At 47.9% G+C, this 6,511-nt stretch overlaps 1 non-coding gene across 1 annotated transcript; it reads left to right on the forward strand.

The window, feature by feature from the left end:
* The first annotated feature begins 6,379 nt into the window (after positions 1-6,379).
* On the forward strand, positions 6,380-6,452 carry TRNAM-CAU (transfer RNA methionine (anticodon CAU)). Its single transcript has one exon. It is a non-coding gene; the product is annotated as a tRNA-Met (tRNA).
* Positions 6,453-6,511: the final 59 nt, after the last annotated feature.

Consider the following 6,511-nt stretch of genomic DNA (forward strand, 5'->3'; position numbering starts at 1 on the left):
TTCAGTGCTTTGCTCTCTCCCCATCCTCAGCGTCTTTCTGTCACCCCGCCACCACCTCCCTTGCCGCTGGGCTCTGCGCACAGTTACAGGCATAGTGCTTTGCTAAACAGGGTTTGGAAGGCATTGCAAAGTCGGTGTAAAAACCCCAGAGCAAAATTTTCGAGGCAGGTGTTTCACTTCGCTTGGCTTTCAGTCCCGCTGCCCCATCACGTGCTGTTTGTCAGGCATCGATTCGATTGCAAACAGTGCTCGTCTCCAGCCAAGTTTACTCACATCCATCCTGCAGACCTTCTGTCTCGATTAGAAATGCCCAACTGTTCCCTCCCTCAGCAGCTTTCTGACACAAGCTGTTGGCTGTAGACTTTCAGCTGCCTCCCTTTTCCCCTTCCCTCACATATGTTCGAGGCGCCGTGTTTCGAAATACAGCAGTGATTTTGCAGCAATAGGACTGCATGGTCTCGCTGCACGACCCAGCTTGTGCTGCTGAAGGGTGTTGCAGCCAGCAGTGTCCTTATCAAACCAGCCTACAGGGAGGAGAACCGTTTTCCCACCTGCTTAGAGCTGGTCAGGCTTTCTACAGCTGCCAAGGTGTGACAATACACTGAAGTTACAGTGGCGTGCTCTCAGTCTGGAATGAGGGTTCATTACCTAATGTTATGATTCAGGGTCAAGCGTTTCCGGTGTCAAGCTAATTATAGGATGGGATCATTAAGGACGTGACTAATTAGGGGGGAAAAAAACAGCCCTGAGGTGTGCGAGTGCTCACCCTGGTGTCCAGAGACAGCAGGTGATGGGTGATCATCAAGAATCTGATGCGGCTAAAGCTAACCATGCCAAGCTTCTCTTTCAACTTGATTTTATTCTTCCTTACTGCCTTTAAAAAAAGCCATTCTCTTGCTGAGGACATCCTGCCATGCTCTGGGCTGTCCTGTCTCACAGGATGCTGCACTCTATGACTGCAGGCAGGCAGATGAGCACTGATGAGACCACCCGTTGGTTTTGCTGAGTGCCCAGGTGAGTTTGAACAATACTGAGCACTCCGCGTCGTGCAGTTTTCCTGCATGCTACCAACTGTTAGTAGGGCTGCAGCTCAGTCTGAAAACATCCATATGGTGCTTAGGGAGAGCCACAATCAGAGTATCTGCTGACAGGCTGGGCTATCACATGTTCAGCTCATGAATAATCTGCAGAGACTGTGAGAAGGAAAACTTAGATCCGCGCTGTGACTCGCTTGACCTTTCCCTGTTCATCTCAGCCTTAGCCTGTGTCTGCATTTCAACAGCACAGACAGTTGGCAAGTGTGGATTTGAGAAAGGTGTTAGGCGCAGTTGGAATGACAGCATGGACGTGGCCTTTGGGACCAGTGCTGCCGAAGCACGGTTTTACAATGAGAAAATGTTGCTTTTGAGCTGCGGTTGCCTCAGATATGGTGACTGCGCTGGAACAGAGCCCTTGAAAAATGTAGCTCACAGAGCGTTTTCATGATGGTCTTAGAACATTGTACAGAGCACTCAGTCTGAAGAGGAGAAGACGTAACTGAAAGCAGGCATTATTTAGTCTTCACATATGCACAAGGTTGCTGCAAAGCAGAAGGGCATTAGGTGTTCTCTGCATGCAGTGGGTCTCGGACAAGAAGTAATGAGCTTATGGCTTAGAAAAGGCGATACAAGTGGTGCAGGGGGTTAGGGGTGAGAATAGTGGAGCATCAGGACGGATTGCCTAGGAAAGCAGTGGGATGGTCAGCATCAGACATTGAAAAAGAAAAAAGGAATTAGTAAAACGTGTATTGAAGAGCTTAGGGAGAATCGATCTCATCTTGGGGAGAGGGAGAGAGTAAATGGTCTCTTACAGTACCTGTCAGTGCTGTTTCCTCATGAAGACCGAGATGTGATTTGCCTGCTTACAAAGCAGTTCAGAACATAAGGTGGGATGAACCCTAGCTCTGATCCTCCTATCTGTGCCCTATCCAGCAGGCTACACTACGTTTTCAGTCTGAATTAAAGATATCAGTGTTTCCCAACTGTTATCTCCTCCAGCAGGCTGTTGGTTTTTTTCTTATTTGTTTGTTTTGTTTTTCTTCTTTTTTTCCCCTGTTGCTACAAAGCCTGTAAGAGCTGTGAGTCGCTCTCTGAACCCCAGCTGATATTTACAGCGCTTCCCTGGGGGAAAAACTCCCACATCCCCTTCACCCCAGAGAAAATGGAGTTTCCATTTTAGCTGCTTCGCGACGAAGTGAATTGGGAATTGACAATCAGAATTGGGAAACGTCCCCTTGTTTGCCCAGTGAATCTGTACAGAAAAGGTTTTTGGCAGTGCGTGGATGAAGCTATTTCCCTGCAGTGCTTTACCCTTCTGGAAGGCAGCACTTGAATGTCCAGGGCTATTAGCTCAGCAGCTGTCAGAAGTATTAAATTCACCAAGCATATGGATACAAATAAGTCATATAATAAAAGGAAGGATGCCATGATCAGAGTAACTTGAATTCTCACCATTTCCCTCGGTTATTTTCTCATTAATTGTGTTTATTGATCTAGCTCAGCTAAAGATTAGTGTGGGACTTTGTTTAATGCAGTGCGCAACCATTACTGAGCTGCCATGGGAGGCTGTCAGACAGACCTGGATTGCAGTGAATTGTTTGCAGCGACTTAAAACAACTCTTCTGGGAAGTTTGAATCTTAATTTTTTCCTAAGATGGTGCCCATCCTATGAAGAAAACCCTAACTTCAAGTTTCTCTATGCAAGTCCCCTTCTAATTTAGAAGAATTCAAGCAGGAAGTGATGAGAGCAACAAAATCTCTCTCCTGTGTGGGGCTGTAAGCGTGTAATTTAGAAATGTGAAACTGAAGAAACCACTCACAGCCCATTTTTCTCTGTGGTTTTTCTTTGAGGTCTAAAAGCAGATGTGCCTATTCCTCAGTGGGAGCACTGACGTTGTTTCTCTCTTCTATCTGGCCACGTATTTCACAAGGCTTTGGGAATACAGCACTTCTGAGATTATGAACCAGATGCTTTTCTTCTCGAAGGTAAATCCAAACAAAGATACAGACATATGGATCGCCATTACAGAAACATTCGCTTGGAATACTGGGCTGAAAACTCATTGCATTTCCCATGTAAGTACTGCCCAAGACGTCACTGCTGTGTGCCATAACCCTGACATCAGTTGCTGCTACTGCTGCTGCTGCTCCAGCAAGTATTTCTTGGCTTCAGGATCAACAGTTCAACAGGAGCTGTTGACTTCACAGGGGAACACAGTAACTCAGTTGATGGAAGCAACAGTAACTTCTGTTTATGCACTGCCTTTCACTCGAAGATATCCATAACCTGACAAGCAGCAATGGCAGCGTGAGGGCAGGAAGAATAGCTGGGGAACTGCAGAACGATGGAGCATGCAGCAAAACCTTCCGTTGTTGTTTAGTACACCTAGGATTAAAGGATCTCCACGCGTTTTCAATTAACTGAGTGCTACATCGCCTGTGGCTTCAGCAACCATCCTCCTTATTTACATCATGGGAAACTGAAGCATGCAGAGGTTGAGCTGCCAGCAATTGCCCAATCATTGCTCAGCAGCTGACCCAGTAATGGCATCTTGAACACCTGACTGCCCGTCCTGTGACCTGTCCTTAAGATAATGCTTCTGAGAACGGAGCTGCCAGAGGTGCTGGGCACACTGATATCATTCAGGCTGGGTAGTGGCCAAAGCAGAGAGAACAACTGCTCCTTGTAAAAGTACCACAGCGTTTTTGGTGTCCCCAGGCCACAGCTGGGCTTCGGATCGAATAATACTTCATTACAAGGACAGCTTGCTGAAGAAATACCATGCCTTCTTTCATAAAGAGAGGGCACAGCTCTCTGCTCTAAAGCAGAAGGATGCAAAACAGTTCCTGAGTCACTGCCATCAGCATTTTCTGCTGTGTATGGGGCTTCCCAGATGAGCCCTGTGCCTGTCTGTGGTTCAGCTTATCCTGCAGTTTCTGCTGAGATCAAAGCCCAGACAGAAAGGGAGAAGATGGAGAATTCTAAAAGCGGGACAAGAAAAACTATTTTCCAGCTTAAAACACCAAGGAAATAACGTCTGGGATGAAAACAATATTTACATCACAAAAAAACGAAGCAAAATTCTTTGGTCTTTCCATTGAGATATTCCCTCTTCCAAGTGTCCTGCCTCCAAGGATGCTTGTTGCAAAGCAGAAATCCCACTGCAGGCTTATGGCAAATAAACGAGCTGCAATTATTCTGTGTTGCAAACAGGACTTGTTCATCTGTCTCGGCCTGTCTTGCCACAGTTTTCTGTCCTCCTTGCCAAATGGAAAAGAAATAATTCTCTCCTAGCCGATCAGGTTGTAATTGGCTGGGTATGCCATCAGCTGGCACATCCTGCTCGGAGGCTGGGAAGGCACAAACGCTTTGGGATTACAGAAAATGAGGCCGCTGACTCTGGGACCAATCCAGAGCCCTTCAGAGCGAGCGTGAAGGCTCTAATTGACTGCAGAGAGAGCCGCACCAGCTCCTTAATTGCTGGAGAGAAATGGAACAGTGAGTCTTTGCTGTCAGTACATCCTGCTGGGGAGCCCGGTGGTGAGGTCTGCGAGCTGCCTGCCTGAAGCAGCAGCGCTGGAAAGCTCTGGGCTCTTAATCTGGAGTTGTTTACAAAGAAGGGTGCTCAGACATTGGGTTGTGCCAGCGGATGTGTGATGATAATTCACTGTTGCTGCATTTCCTGTGGGAACAAATAAAGCTGGTGGATTCAGATAATGGTGGCAGAGAAGCACCAGAGATAAATACTGAAGTTTTAAGTTTTGTTTGGTTAGAACCACTCTGCAGCATCTCTCTGCCTTGAAGACCTCTGCTTCTCCCTCCAAATCTAGAGGGAATGGGTGCGGGCAATGGAGTGCTGTGGGAGCTAGCATGGATTTGCCATGGGAAAGAGGTCAGCAGGCCAGTGGGAAAGCATCTATGAGGGATGGAGGAGAAGGCACCCATGGAGATGTGCATAAGGGTTGTACAGTGTAGGTGTGGGGAAGGCAATGAGGCACAGAGGGAACATTCGGATGAAGAGGAGAGAGAATACATCCCGGATAAAAATAGAAAATCCAAAAGAGGAAAAGAAGCAGGGAGGAAAGCTGCTTCTGCTGCAGGCTGCTGGGTTTCTGCTTCAGGCAATGTCATCAGGGACATCTTTTGTTTTGTTTGCACCTAAATGCTTGCCATCAGGACTTCTGCTGTCCTCGCCACGAATCCCTCAGTTCCCTGGCAAACAGACAGGGCCTCCTGAAGCTCCGTCCGGAAAGTTTGAGTAAGGGGGAAAATCCATGTGATTCCATACAGGTGGAAAACAGCTCCAGACGTGTTTCCAAACAGTCTGTTCTTTGAGGTGACTCATTGTCCACGTGCCTCATTGCAGACTCGTGGTGCAGCTTTTCTTCATTCGACCAGAGCTGTGGGCACCAAACTTGTCCGTCACCGAAGCCCCGAAGGCACACTTTTATAGATGACAGCCTCATTCTGCACGTGAGCTGCACTGGAGGAAGGAATGCAGCAGTTCAGGCTGTGAGAAGCTGTGCATTTACTCATCCCGTGCTGTAGCAATTGGTTCACACGTAGCCTTGCAGCCTGCACTTGTCATCTGTCATCTGATGGATGCATCCGAATGCATGGTTCTTGGAAATCAGGGTATTGTCCTAGAGACAAGGTTTGCCTGCTGGATTCCTTAGCAGTTCCGCAGGCTGTCCAAAGCAATCACGTATCTCACCTCATCTGTTCACAGCACCTCATGTCCAATGTTCCTCCTCCTTTTGTGCCAGCGGTCACACGTGGGCAGACAGCCACCCTGCAGCAATGCTCATGGGCATAGTTTGGAGACTTTTGGCGTCAGTTCAATGTCTGCTTTCCCGTCTCTGTTCAGTTGAAGTACCTGCAGTCAGGCTGCCATGGTGACAGCTGCTCTGAGCCTCTCGCAGGGGTGAGGCCCTGCTATTAGGATTCAGGGCAGTGCTTCTGCTGGCATCACAGAGACCTCTTCTGCCAAATGCTTCATTGAATGCGGAGCTCATTTTATTATAGAAATCCCAGCTGAACAGAGACTCTTCAGAACGGAGAGGCAAGCAAGGTTTGCTTTAATTTTTGTTATTATCTGGAAACAGCTTAAGCTCCTCGCAGGCCTGTTGGTGCAGCCCTCGCAGCCATTCCTGCTCACATGAGGATGTTCAGGCGCACCCAGGGGTTCGGGATGCAGATGTCTTGCAGAACAGCACGGCAAAGCAGAATCGTTTACAAAAATGCCCAGCTTCCCCCCGCAGGAAAGGAACAGCTCTGAGGAATGAACTGTCTCGGGAAGGAGCAGTACAAGAGACCTGCGCAGAGAATGACTTCTCGAGGAGCCTCGTTAGCGCAGTAGGTAGCGCGTCAGTCTCATAATCTGAAGGTCGTGAGTTCGATCCTCACACGGGGCAAGCTGGGTTTCCTCCTTTTTTTTTTTTTTCTTTCCCTTTGTGAGGGAAAGGAATATTTA

The sequence above is a fragment of the Tympanuchus pallidicinctus genome, unplaced genomic scaffold (genome assembly GCF_026119805.1).
Source record: "Tympanuchus pallidicinctus isolate F22 unplaced genomic scaffold, pur_lepc_1.0 scaffold22, whole genome shotgun sequence".
NCBI lineage: Eukaryota > Metazoa > Chordata > Aves > Galliformes > Phasianidae > Tympanuchus > Tympanuchus pallidicinctus.